Source organism: Heteronotia binoei, chromosome 12, assembly GCF_032191835.1.
Source record: "Heteronotia binoei isolate CCM8104 ecotype False Entrance Well chromosome 12, APGP_CSIRO_Hbin_v1, whole genome shotgun sequence".
Lineage (NCBI taxonomy): Eukaryota > Metazoa > Chordata > Lepidosauria > Squamata > Gekkonidae > Heteronotia > Heteronotia binoei.
In genome coordinates, this window is record NC_083234.1 from 2,556,286 (window position 1) to 2,571,205 (window position 14,920).

A 14,920-nucleotide genomic window follows, 5' to 3' on the forward strand; every position below is an offset into this window, starting at 1 on the left:
GCGTGCCAGCCGAATTTATTTCCATGACCTTCCAACGCTAAAAGTCTTTTATTCAACAGCGTCACCCAATCTTTTATCCACACTAAACAAACTGCTTCATGATATAATCTTAAAACTGGTAATTGGAATCCTCCTCTTTCTTTAGCATCTATTAAAACTTTCATTTTAATCCTTGGTTTCTTCCCAGCCCATACAAATGCCGAAATCTTCCTTTGCCATTTGTTAAATTGTTTACTGTCTTTCACAATCGGAATAGTTTGAAACAAAAACATTATTCTTGGCAAAATATTCATTTTAATTGCAGCTATTCTTCCAAGCAATGACAAGTTAAACTTATTCCATTTTATCATATCTTCATCCATTTTACACCATAGCTTTTCATAGTTATTTTTGAACAGGTCAATATTCTTCATTGTTATTTCCACACCCAAATATTTTACTTTAGAGGTAACTTCACATCCTGTTAGTCTCTGCAACTCCTTTTGTTTATTTACTTGCATATTTTTGCATAAAATTTTTTATTTTTCTTTGTTAACATAAAATCCGGCCAGTTCTCCATATTCTTGTATTTTAGCTAACAACAAAGGTGTTACTTGTGTAGGATTTTCATTTATAAACATTATATCATCTGCAAATGCTCTATATTTGTAAATAAATCCTTTAACTCTCAACCCTTCTATTTCTTTATTATCTTGTATTTGCATCAATAAAATTTCAAGAGTAATTATAAACAACAAAGGTGAAAGCAGACAACCTTGTCTTGTACCTTTGCTGATTATCATTTCATCTGTAAGATCTGCATTTATACATAACCTTGCACGTTGTTCAATATATATTGCCTTTATCATTCTTATAAAGTTTTCCCTCAACTCTATTTTCTCCATTACTGCAAACATAAAGTCCCAGTTCAAATTATCAAAAGCTTTCTCTGCATCCGCAAAGAATAATGCAACTTCCTTATTTGGATGTCTTTCATAATATTCTACAATATTTACAACAGTTCTAACATTGTCTCTTATTTGCCTTTTAGGGAGAAATCCCGCTTGGTCTTCCTTTATGAAATTTATCAAATATTGTTTACGTCGTTCTGCCAAAATTCTTGTATATATCTTATAGTCATCATTTAGTAATGAAATTGGTCTATAGTTCTTTACATTCGTGACATCTCTATCTTCCTTAGGAATCAAAGAAATTACAGCTTCCTTCCATGTATTTGGTATTTTCCCTTTTATTCTTATCATATTTATCAATTTTTGAAGTTTCGGTACTAATTCTTCTTTAAAAATTTTAATTTTTTTTGCCATATATCCACCTGGCCCAGGTGCTTTTCCAATTTTTATTGCATTAATTGCTGCTTCAATTTCTATTTTTTCAATTGGATCATTCAAATTTTTTTTCATATATTCAGTTAAGGGTGCTATTTTAATCTTTTGCAAATATGCTTCCATCCTTTCCTTCTTTACTTTAACACCTTTAAATAATTTAGCATAGTACTTGAAAAATTCTCTCCTTATTCCTTCTTGATCTACCATCTCTCTTCCATCAACCACAATTTTATTAATAATTTTACTTCCTCTCTTTTTCTTTAGTTGCCAGGCCAAATACTTTCCAGATTTATTCGCTCCCTTAAAGGACTTCTGTTGTAATTTTTTCAAATTCCATTCCACTTCCTTATTTAACAAATGTCTCATTTGTGCTTGTACTATTGTAATCTCCCTTATAATTTTCTTTTTCCCTGGCCTTTTCCTCAGTTCCCCTTCCCCTTCCTTTTCCTTTATTTCATTTTGAATGTCCAACATCTGTTTTTCTTTTGCCCTTATTGTTTAATGTAATCAATATTCCTCTCATTATGGCTTTATAAGCATCCCACACCATCTGAAATTCTATATCATCTTTATCATTTATTTGGAAGAAAGCTTTAGTTTCATTTTCTAGAGATGTCACTAATTCTTTATTTTGTAGTAAATCATTTAATCTCCATCTCCTCACTTTTAAAGACAATTTTGTAATCCATAATATTGGGTTATGATCTGCACCTATCTTTGGTAAGATCTCTATTTTCTTAGTTATAAGGCCTAAGTCCTTTGTACCCCATAACATGTCAATTCTGGAAAAAGTATTATGTCTTGCTGAAAAAAATGTATAATCTCGTACTTCAGGATTAAATTTTCTCCATATGTCTTCCAGGTTTTCTTGTTTAACCAGTTCAAAGAAGGATTTGGGCAATTTTCCTTCTTTATTGTTATTTTTTCCCCCAGACCTGTCCAATGTATTCTGAATTGTTCCATTAAAGTCTCCCATAATCATGACCTGGTCATATGTCACTTCATCAAGTTGTTTTATAATGTCTTTTAAAAAAACATATTTTGCACCATTTGGTGCATACAGTCCCAATAATAAGGTTTTTTTCGCATTTATTATTACTTCTACTGCCACAAATCTTCCATTTTTATCTTTAAATATTATTTTTGGGTCCAATTCTTGTTTAATATAAAAAATCACACCCCTTTTCTTCTGTTCAGCCAATGAAAAAAATTTCAGTCCCAATTGTTTATTCCATAAAAATTTATAATCCTTTTGTTTAATATGAACTTCTTGTAAGCAAATTATATTACAGTTTTGTTTTTTAATCCAATGAAATATTGCCTTTCTTTTTTGTGGTGAATTTAGTCCACTTACATTCCAAGATAATAATTTATAATCCATCATGGTGCAAATTCTTTATTCTCTTCATAAAATTTATGCAGCTCCTGTGTATTTGTAATTGTAATCCTTCTTCCTTGTAGCTCAAAGCCCCAACCTTCAGGTATTATCCATCTATACCTCATTTCATTGTCACGTAGTTTTTCTGTTAATTTCTTATATGTTCTCCTGTCATTTATCACTTGTCTTGGCAATTCTTTCATTATTCTTACTTTGCTTCCTCCCACTATCAATTTCTTTTCAAAATTTTTATTCAAGATTTCCCCCACCATTTCTTTTGTCATGTATCTTATAGCCACATCTCTTGGTAAGTTATTTTTCTTGGCATATGATGAATTCACTCTATACATATAATCATACATATTTCTAGTCCCTTCAGGATCTTCCTCCAAGAAATCAGCAATTATTTTTATTACATGTTCTTTTAAGTCTGTCCCTTCTTCTTCAGGTACTCCTCTCAGATGTATTTGTGTCTCCATCAATTTACAGTCATAGATTGTTATTTTTTCTTGCATTTTTAATAAGGTGGAATCCTGGACTTTAACTTTCCCTTCTACCTCCTGCACTTTTTTTGACACCACCACTGTTTCATTTCTAAGCTCTTCCATTTCTTTTTTAAAGTCCTCAATATCTTTTTAAAGTTCTTTTTTGCAAGCATTTATCATCTTTTCCACCCCTTTAATCATCCTAGCTTCCATTGCTTCCAACTGATCTTGCATCTTCCCCAATGAGGCAGCCCTTGCACGGGTTACCTTTGACTCCTGATATTTAAAAAAAGGGAAAAATTTGATATCACCAAATTAAATTTCAACTATCAGGTTTGATAGATTAGAACTTGCCCTTTCAAATGAGCCTAATTTTGCCATCCTCCGACCTTCCCAGGCTCAGATATTAATTTTTTTAAAATTTAGCCTCCCAGTAATGGCCACCGATGTTTTTCGATGGCAATACAATCCTAGCGTAGGTCCACTTCTTCAATAATTACTTCCTGCTTTGCTTGCCCCAAGTCACGTTCTCTGCAGATCTCTGACGATGGTGCTTTCACTCCACGACCGCAGGTAGACAAAACAATAAATTCCTTTTCAATTTTTAACACTGTCCTTAATTTAACAAAGTCCAAAATTCACCCCTTCTCCTCTTCTTCTTCCAAGCTTTCAAACTTTCTCTTTCCCACCTTCTAATATTATTTTGTTTGCTTTAAAATAGTCCCGGAATGGTAGATAACAATCAGTACCTTTTTCTAAGGTTATCCAGATCAACACTGGTCTCTACAGCACCGGATGTTTAGCAGTATCAAAGAAGATTAGGATCTTGTCAAGCTTATGTCAAATAAATGACTCTGTAAGCTTCTGCAGATGATGAATATGCAACTCTTCTTCGGGGATCCCTCAAAGCCTCAAAGGAGCACAACCCCCCGGGGGACTCCCTTTTAGCCAAGGTAAATCACCTCAAAGTTTCCTGTGCATATCTTGGACTAATCTCTCACTGAGAAAAGTAGGCAGAAGGCAAACATTTGCCCTTTACTACCCCAAACAGAAGCTTCAGTCTGCCCCCCTTAGAGAGGCAGGTCAGCTCAGCATTCTCCAAATCCCGGAAGTCCTGACAGCACCTTCTTTTAAGGCGTCCACTTGCCCGGCCCAAGTGGGCATGACAAGTGAGGTCTTTAGAAGCTGATGAGAGCCGCCGAGATCGTCCTCCTCTCAACCTCAGTGTCTCACTTCTTCCCTCAAGCCGGGTGGGGGGTGGGACTGTTGATTCTGGAGTTCTTTTAAAAGCCAGATTTAATGGCAAGAGTAGGCCAGTCCCGTGTCCCGAGTGGCCCCTTTGAGGTGCCTAAGCAAGGCGAGGGTGGGGTCTCCTCTAAGGCCCCCCCCCATGTCACCGTGAGAATGGTCCCTCCCCCAGGGCCTTCCTTCCACTCCCCATGGGTCAGTGGTCTCCATTGCATGCCTCACGCCGCTAAGAAGCCCAGGCAGCGCTGGAGTCTTGAGCGCAAGGAAGGAGAGCGCCAGAACCGTCCAGTCAGCCTCGACTGAGCACCTTCGGCGGCGGGGGGTGGGGGTCTGGCCCGAGACTGTCTGCCCCCCTCTGCGAGGCTAACTTCTGGTGCCGCCCCACTGATAACGCCACCCAGTCCCATCAGAAAAGGTAACGGTAGTGCCCCGTGCAAGCACCTAGGCGTTCCCGCCCCCGGGGGGAGCCCAATCGTTCCCGCAGAAGGTCAGCGCTCTAGGCAATGGCCTCGTTTGCGTCGCGGCAGGGCCGCCCTGGCGGGATGGAGTGGCCCCACGTGGAGGCAGGGAGAAGCCCAAGGCCGGCGGAGCCTTCTGCAGCCCGCCAGCTCCCGCCCGCCCGCCTCTTGTCTGTTTCACAGGTCAGCGGCTTGCTGCCTTCTTCAGCGGCGCGCCTCCCGGGGGAGCGAGAGAGAGGGGGGGGGCTTCTTTCCACGAGCCCGCGAAGCGTCTCTCTCTCCCCCCCCCCCCCCAGGCGAGGGTTGCCGCGGCAACAGGCGCGAGGCCGGGAGGGCCGCTTTGCCTTCAGCAGGAGCAGCAGCCCGGCTGGGGGGGGGAGAGGGAGGGGCAGCGCGGGCACAGAGCTGGGGGCGGGGGGAGGGGAGGAAGAGTGCCCCCCCCGGCCCAGAGGAACCTGGCCAAAGTCCCGCTCCTGGGGCCCCCGACGCTGCACTGGCCGAAGTATGCTCGGCATTTCTCCCCAAACACATTGCCCTTCTCCGCCGCCTGCCCCCCCCTTCTCTCCTCGCAGCAACCCTGTGACTGGCCCAAGGCCACCCAGCAAACGTCCATGGCGGAGTGGGGATTCGAACCTGGGTCCCTCCCCAGTCCCTGGCGCGGGCGACTCTCCCCCGGACCCCAGGCTGGCTCTCCAGGGCGGCACGGCAAGGGACCCAGCTGCTCTGCCGGGGCGGGGCTGCCTTCCTCGGAGGAGCATCTGTCTTGCTCGCCTTTGCGCCTTCCTCTACTCTTGGGGCTGCTGCAGAAGGAGAAGGGCTGGACCTCAGGCCAGCGGCCAGAGCCCTCCTTCCAGACCGGCCCAGGGCCACCCATTAGGCCGCCCTCTCCTCCCCCAGCAGCCTTCTCTGCCTCCAGAGCCCCCCTCCCCCCGCTGACTTCAGCCAAAGGAGCCCCGGGAGGCGGCCAGAAATGAGACGGGACAGCAGGCCTCGGGTGGGGGCCTGCAAGCCATGTAGGTCTCCTGTAGACGTCAGACGCTCCGACCACTGAGCCTTTCGCTCCCTGCGAGTGAGACGTCGATTTGTCACCAAGACTGCCCGTGACTTGCTCTCGAGGGGTCTCCCGGGAGGAGGCCCTTCCCAGCTTGGCCCCGCCCCTTCTCGAGTTGGCTCCTCCCCATGGGAAGGGCCACACCCCTGCGGGCCAGCGCGCGGCCTCGGGAGGAGCGGGGGGGGGGGAGTGGCGAGAAGCAGAGCCGCCCCAACAGGGGACTCCGCTGGGCATGTTTTACCCGCAACGGGGATTGCCCGAGCTGGGCTTGCCAACTCCAGGTCGAGAGGATTGTAGGCGTGGAGCTTGGTGAGAGCGGGATCGGAGGCGGGGAGTGATCTCTGCTGCAGCGTGGCGGATCACTTGTGATTCTGGGTCCCGCCGGGAGGATGGCAGCCAGCTCAGCTGGCCCCGTGCACGCACGGCTTGTCTGGGCAGCCGGCGGCAGGAGGAGGTCCCGCTCGGGCCCCTGGCGGCTGCGCTGAAAGGGGGTGGGGTGGGCGGCCTTCGGCTGGGGGCTGCAGGGGGAACTTGGCCCCCAAGGCCGGGCCTGTGGTGAGGGGGGGTCGACCGGGAGCTGAAGGGCAGGGAGTGCTGGCGTGTCAAGCTCCAGGTGGGGCATGGAGGTCTCCCGGAATTATCACTGACCCCCGGGCTACAGAGATCAGTTCCCCCGGAGGAAGGGGCCGCCTTGGAGAGGGGGGGCTCTAGGGCCTTCTGCCTGCCGAGGTCTATCCCTTCCTGAAACTCTGCTGTGGCCAGCCTCTGCTCCCCAAATCTCCCGGAATTTCCCTGGGGTCAGCAGAGGAGTCCAGAAGCCGGGAGGAAGGGGGAGGGGGTGCAGGAGAGCATCTTCTTCCTTTACCACAGCAAGAGGGGGGGCGAGTCAGGGAGTGGGTCTGGCTGGGCACAGGATGCTTTTTGGGGACTTCCCTTGGTGGGCATGGGGTGACTTGCCTTCCGGGCCCCTGAAGTCCCACAAGCCCCTGCTCCCCCCAAGAGGGGCCTCCCCCCCCCACCTGCCTCGCAGCTCTCTCTGGGGGACCCTTCTGGAGCCCCTGAAGAAAGATGAGCCAGAGCCAATTCATGCATGGGGGGTGGAGAGCAAAAAGAATTTTCCTCAGACCTGGCAGTCCCCCCCCCCCACATGCTGGTTGATGAATTATTCCAATATAGTCTGTCTGGAAAGAAAACACACATCATCTATATCTTTGACAAGTTATTATTCCCCCTTATCGGAATATGGACGCTCCAGCCGCAGCGCCTATCCCCCACTCCCACCCAGAAGGTGAGGGGTCTCTCCCTGCTGCCAGTGCCAGAGACGCTCCTTTGTTCTCCAGACCCCCCCCCCCCATGACTTGTGCTGAGCTGAGACCCCTCCCTTCCATCTCAGACTGCGCCTGGGACCCTCGCCCCCCCCCGCTAGTCACACGTTCTTAGACGGTGGGCAGGGCTGGGTGGGCCTTTTGCCCAGGAGGGCCTCTGATTGGCCCTCACAGATCTGATTGGCTGTGCAGTTTTTTACAAAAGTTGTTTCAGCCACCCCAGCATGTGGATCTTCACTGCCTGACTGAGGGGAGGTTGGGTGTGCACCGGGAGATACTTTTTTTTTTTTTTTTTTTTTTAATGTCCAAAAACTTTTTTATTGAATTTAGTAAACATACAAATAAAGCAATCAATGACTGTATCTGCAATCATTCTTTGTGTATAAGCATAGCATACCAGTAGAAAACAGAATATATATATATACACAAAATACAAACATAACAACACATACATACATTCACACATACATACATACTTGGCAGCTGAATTAAAAAATAAGTACTCTGTCCATATGTTAATTACATCAAATTAATAATGTCATAATATCTACCAGGAATACATGTACGCATCTGATCTACAGGACTAAAAGAAAATTTAAGAAATGGAAGCCACTTGTACATCAGAGAATCGTTACCTTCTGAATTATTTATATTGCATAAACTATCTGCTATCTTGTCCATAGCATAGACCTCCCAGATTTTAGCATACCAGGCTTTAACTGGAGGAATATTGGGAGATTTCCAAAATTGGGCTAACACCATTTTAGCAGGAGCTAGTAAAAGGGATATCAGGGATTTATTGAGAGAAGTAATAGAAATACCTTTCCAACAGTCAAGCAAAATGAGTTCCAATCTTAAGGGTAAACTATAGCCCGTGATATCCTTGATTTTTGCCACAATTACTGCCCAAAACGACTGCACCCTCGGGCAAGACCACCAGCAGTGTATAAATGTGCCCACCTCTCCACAATTTTTCCAACATTTGGAGGATTGATTTATCGCCATATGGCTTAATCTCTGAGGTGTTAAATACCACCGGAACAAAATTTTTTGAGTTTGTAATTGTATATTCAATGATTTTGAAACAAACGAAGGAGATGACCAGATTTGTTGCCAAACATCCTCCTGAAAATTAATTGAACTATTCCTTTGCCAAATTTCTTGATAGGATAACAAATCAACAGCATCAATGTCTAGCAAACCCTTATAGATAAATGAAATCAGTCCCTTCCGCTTTAAAAAAGGAGATTGTAGCAAGGATTCAAAGAAAGTAAGAGGTCGATTGAAATTGTATTTCTTTGAGAGTGATGTCACCAAGTTGTTAATTTGCAAGTATTCAAACCATGGGATTTTTGTCCCACCAGTTTTCTCTTCTAAAGATTTTTTGTCGAGCACTTTTCCATTGGACAAAATATCCACAAACCTATAAAGATTATATTTTTTCCAAATTGGAAAAGACTTGTAAAAAAACCCCGGTTGAAACCAAGAAACATCCATAAAATGAGATAGTGGAGACATAGGAGGGGCTAAAAAGAGGCGGCGTTTGTCCCAAATCTGAAAAATGGCTTTAAGGAAAAGGTTGGAGGAGATATTAGGAGGTCTCTTCTTTGTAAATTCCCATAATGTAGATTGAAACGATTTGTTATTTAGATAGGTATCTTCTAGGACCTTCCAGCCTGAATTTAAATCAGCATCATGGTATCTGACAAGGCCTCCTAAAATGGCAGCTTCATAAAATTTATGCAGATCCGGAAGAGCCAGACCACCTGAGGATTTAGAACGAATAAGAGTTGCATACCCTATTCTAGATAAGCCCTTGTTCCAAATGTATCTTAAGAACGAACGACGCCAACCCACAAATAAGTCCTCAGGAATAAGAATAGGAATGGCTCGAAATAAAAACAAAAATTTGGGAAAAATAAAAGATTTAATAATCTGAATTTTTTCATTCCAGGGAATGAGTGAAGAATTTTTATTCTTTTGCATAGTAAGAATGTCCTTAATCAATAAATGATGATTGACTTTAAAAATATCTCCCAATTTTAAAGGTATATTGATCCCCAAATATGTCCAATATCTATCCATTTTTTTGAAGTGATAATTTGAGTAGATGGAATCTTGGAGAGCATCTGAAATTGTGATGGGATAAAGAATGGTTTTAGATGGGTTTACTCGAAGACCCGATATAGAAGAAAATACAGATAATAAATCAAAGACAGCTGGTAAAGAAGTCTTAGGTTTTGTAACAAAAAGCACTAGGTCATCTGCAAACAAAGACACCTTAATTTGTTTCTTTCTAATAGGGATACCAGCAATAATATTGGTATTACGGATAGCATTAGCAAGAGGTTCAATTGCGATTGCAAAAAGCAGAGGAGACAAGGGGCAACCTTGCCTCGTCCCTCTGAAAAGATTAAATTCTTCAGAATCCAAATTATTAATAGAAAGAATAGCAGAAGGCGACTTATATAAAGAATGGATTATCTTCAGAAAATTCGGGCCAAAATTCATTTTCTGCAGTAAGGTTGTAAGATAAGGAACTTCAACGGAATCAAAGGCTTTTTCAAAATCAATAGACAAGATAAAGGAAGACTCAATATTAAATTTCCGGCAGTATTGAATAACATCAAGGACCATTCTAGTATTGTCCGTTAACTCACGGTGTGGGATAAAGCCCGATTGGTCAGGATGAATGTAGTTCCCTATAAAAGTATTAAGCCTAGCCACCAGGGCTGCTGTAAAAATCTTGTAATCGCAATTAAGGAGCGATATCGGCCTGTATGAACTAGGGTCTAGCAAGTCTTTGTCTTTCTTTGGAAGAAGAATGATTTTTGCCTGTGACCAAGTAACTGGAAAAGAACCAGACTGTACAAACTGATTACAGGCGTCCGCCAAGATGGGAGCCAACAAAGTATTAAAAAATTTATAAAATTCTGGTATAAAGCCATCTCGGCCTGGAGATTTATTGGATTTCATAGACTTGATAGTCTCCTGTATTTCAAGTGCAGTAAAAGGTTTGTCCAAAAGGGATTTAACCTCAGGAGAAACAGGCTTAATAACTGAGTGAGTGTCTAAAAAAGATGAAATAAGGTCTGATGCTGGATGCTGGGAGGAATATAGAGATGAATAGTATTTTTTAAAAACTCCTACAATATCCTTAGTGGAATGTTTCAAGGTACCGGATTTAGAACGAATGGAAGAAATAGCCATTGAGGATATTCTCTTTTTAACCTTCCATGATAGGAGTTTAAGGGATTGAGGAGTTCGAAACCAATATTTTTGTTTTATATAAGCCATTTGTTTTTGAATCTTGGAGACGTCAAAAGATTCTAATTTTTTCCTTTCTATAAGAAGTTTTGAATAAGTTTTTTTGCTACCAAATTTTTTAAATTTCTCTTCCAATTTGGTAATGTTGGCAACCAAATCTGATCTAATTTTGTCTTTTTCTTTTTTATACGAAGAGGCAATAGCCAAAAATCTGCCACGAATTACAGCTTTAAACGAGTCCCAAACTATATGCTGAGGTACTCCACACTCAGTATTGAATTGAAAAAATTCTTTAATGTCTTTTTCAATGGAATCTGTAACCGATTTCATAGACAGTAGTTTACTATCCAATCTCCAATTAAAAGAAAAAGATCTTTCAGTGATTCCTGACATATAACCTTCCAACCATGCATGATCAGACCAAATCATTGGGCCAATGTCTACTTTAAAAAAAAGGTTAGAAATAGAATCCGAAACTAAAAGAAAATCTATTCTGGAATAAGTTTGATGACGAGAAGAAAAGAAGGTATAGTCTCTTTCTTTTGGATGCCTGCTTCTCCAAATGTCTGACAGATTATAGGATTGAAAGATTTGAGCTAAATCATTTTGGCCATTCGAATCTTTTGATTGAGACCATTTATTGGCAGATAGAGGTAGCAGGCTTTTTTGAGATCTATCTAAAGAAGGATTGACAACATAGTTGAGATCTCCTCCCAAAATAATGGGCCCTTTATGAAAAGTTTGAAGTTGTGACAACGTATCTTTAATAAATGCAATTTGTCCATCATTTGGAGCATACACCGATGCCAGAGTATAAGGGCTACCATTAAAGACCCCATTGATAAAAATATACCGACCCCTAGGGTCAATTGAGGAATTTTCAAAAGTGAATTGGACTGATTTACCTATTAAGATGGCCACACCTCTTGCTTTGGAGGACCCGTAAGCTTGAAATTGATGAGCAAAAAATTTTGACTGGAAGACCTTGGGCTGGTTACCCTTAAGGTGAGTTTCTTGCAAAAAAACTATATCTGGTTTCTGATGAGAGATGGCAGAGGCAACCCGTTTTTTCTTAATTAAATTATTTAGCCCATTACAGTTTAGAGATAGAAATTTCAAGTGGCACTCTGCCATAATTGAAAGAGGAAATAACCAAGGTTATCAAAATTATTGCAATTCATAGCTTTGAACCCAGGTGCCACCAGGATAGCTAGAGGCGAATCCTGTAGATCAAATTTCAAAGGTATGAGGACAGATTTCAGATCAAAGGCTTTAAAAAACTTCCAACTAAATCCATAATAATTCAATACAGTTATGCTGCCCGTAACACAAACAAAAAACCATAACCAACACCAGTGGTCTAGCATTAACAGACACTAGCCACTAACTCACCCTCCAACTCTGTTAACCCAAACTTGGGAAAACAACAACTATTTACTTAAAAGGATAAATTTGAAGCGGAAGTCTTCGTTACTGAAGACACCACACAACTAGCAACAACTACCAAATGGAGCTAATTAAAAAAAACTGAAGTTCTCCATTCTCCCTCTCTGCCAAAAATGCTTATATTTAACACTATCAACCCAGCAAAAATAAAATTTATAAACAGAATAACAGAGCCGAATGTATAGAAAGTTTATAATGAAAGGCCAAACAAAGCTGATCGAGTCAAGGCTAAAATGCCTAGAAAGCCACATATAATAAAACCTGTGCCTTTTACCAACTCCGGTTAGTGAATTAAAGATAATTACAGGCAAACTAATATACCATGTGTAACAGCATCAGATCTCGATCACAAAGTTATTGTAAGACTTAAGACACTATGATAAAAATACAATGAAACTTTAAACAGAACTATGAACGCTATTAAATACTGGTCTCCCCAAACACTCCCCACCAACTATCCTTCAGCCACTTATAAGCCTATGTAGGGAGATATGATGGTGAGGGAAACAAGTTTCCAAACCTTCCTAGTAGCATAAGGCACAAACTGACACACACATACATTCCCTACCCACCCTCTGTCTCACAGATTCATTTCCATTCAACAATTCACACAGGAAGGGAAAAGGTCCTGACAATTCATTAACTCATAGTAGAAAGAAATATATTGATATAAAACCCTAATCATACTATTCAAGTTTCTCACTCTGATCTACCCCCCCTCACTCACTCTCTCTCCCTCCCTCTCTCCCACTCCCTCACTCAACACCCAGCCTCCCCATTCCAGCTCCTACTCAAACCATATATTCCAAGTCACCCCATTCTTCCAATCATGCATACCCAATCAACCAAGAAGATTTCCTTTAATGAGTTGAATTGAATTAATAACTCCCTCACATTCATAACATTGTGTTCAAAAGATATAAATAACCAAAAAAAAAAAGGGGGGGGACCCCCCAATTTCGTATATAAACATTGCTTCATAGGCACGAAACAATCATCAGCATATTTCTAAGCCGTGACAGAGTTACACGTAGGCAAAGCTTATAAGTCAGCAGTTCAGTAGGCAAAGCTTATATGTCAGGAAAAAAAAAAAAGGGGGGGGACGTCAAGAATCCACACAAAAAAGGGAAGATTTCTGCATAGCAACAGTTCCAGTGTTTAGCTTCTAGGAGAAACAGGCCGATCAGGACGGTTCATAGGCACACGACGCCATCTAGTGTCTGAAGTTATTGAGTGAACATGTGAAACTGCTTCTATAAGGCCGGTGGGAACAGGAAGATTCAAATCTCTCAGCATGCTTAGGCCTGAGTCAAGGCCTCCAGCGACAAACGACCGATCCTGTACAGTAACTTGCAGCTTGTACGAAGCAACCCATCGATATCTGATGTTTTCCCTGTTCAGGATTTCAATAATTGGCTTCAAAATTTTCCGCCTTTGCAAGGTTTCAGAAGACAAATCCTGTAGAATTTGGATGTTGTAATCTCCTAGCAGAAGTGGATTTATAGCCCGGGCTTTTTGCAGCAGCTTGGATTTAACTGAGGCAGAAGAGAAACGGACTAAAATGTCCCTAGGCAACGAAGTTTTCTGTGTGCGCAAAGGGCCAATTCTATATGCAGCCTCCAGGGCACAAAGATCAGATTCAGAAAAACCCAATGCCTTTGATAGCCAGGAGGCTATAAGAGATTTTAGGTCAGAGGGAGAGGCAGAGTTCTCGGGGAGCCCGCGAATTTTAACATTCCCCATTTTCAGTTGGTTCTCAAGTGCAATAATTTTATCAGTGGCCCATTCATCTCTTTTATAAAAATACTGAGTGTCCTCCTGCACAGCACATGCCATGTTAAAAGCAGAATCTGCAGTCTCTGCCACCTTCTCTAAGGACGTTTTGAAACCCTCCAACTGAGCAGAAAGGGGCTGGATCATGGCAGATATTTTGTCAGTCATATTTTTTTCCAGTTTTTGAAAAGCCTCCATTACCTCAGAACGAAATGAAGCTAGGTCTGCTGCTGTGTTTTCCCCTTCTCCCGACGCCATCTTGCTTGCAGGGCTGCTTGCTTTTCCTGAGGCCTTAGCCTTAGGCTTTTTGGGAAAATAGTCTTTAACAGAGTTCCTTGGGTTTCTTTTTGATCTGGATTTTTGACCATCTACTGTTCCCATACTAATTAAAGAAAAAAAAGAAAACAAACAACAACGCTGGGCGCTTGCTTAAGTGGATTTGGCAGGGGTAAGTAAGGAGCTCTGTTTTCAGGCGTCCATTCCCTATGCGTGCCACCGGGAGATACTTGAGAACCATTCCTTCCTTTTAAAAGCCGGCCTTTTAAATCCACTTTCTGCTTGATATGGCAAAGAGGTTATGCATGGCCTCCCTCCTCCCCTCCCTGCCATGTTGTGCTTGGTGGTGTTCAGGTAGCCGGCCCGAGGTTGATTCAGCCTTCCATCCTTCCGAGGTCGGTCAAAGGAATCCCCAGCTTGCTGGGGGGAAAGTGTAAAAGTCTGGGGAAGGCAATGGCAAACCACCCCGTAAAAAAGTCTGCTGTGAAAACGTCGTGAAAGCAACGTCACCCCAGAGTCGAAAATGACTGGTCCTGTCCTTTCCTTTCCTTTCCTTTCCTTTCCTTTCCTTTCCTTTCCTTTCCTTTCCTTTCCTTTCCTTTCCTTTCCTTTCCTTTCCTTGCCTCTCTGTGGCACAGGCTGAGAAAGAAGACTTGGAGACCTCTGCAGGAAGCGCTGGACAACAGCTGCAGTGGGGTGATGGTGCATTCGGAGGCATTGAGCTCAGGTGCAGCTCCTCCTCTCCCAGCTGGCTTGACCATGAGGGAATTGAGGCAGAGAGCCAGCAGCTCTTGTTGCATCTGAGGCCCAGGGTTCCCCCCTCCCCCTTCACTCTGGCCGGTTTTGCACTAGGGCTTGTTCCAGGTAGAGAGCCCTTTTGCCTCCTGC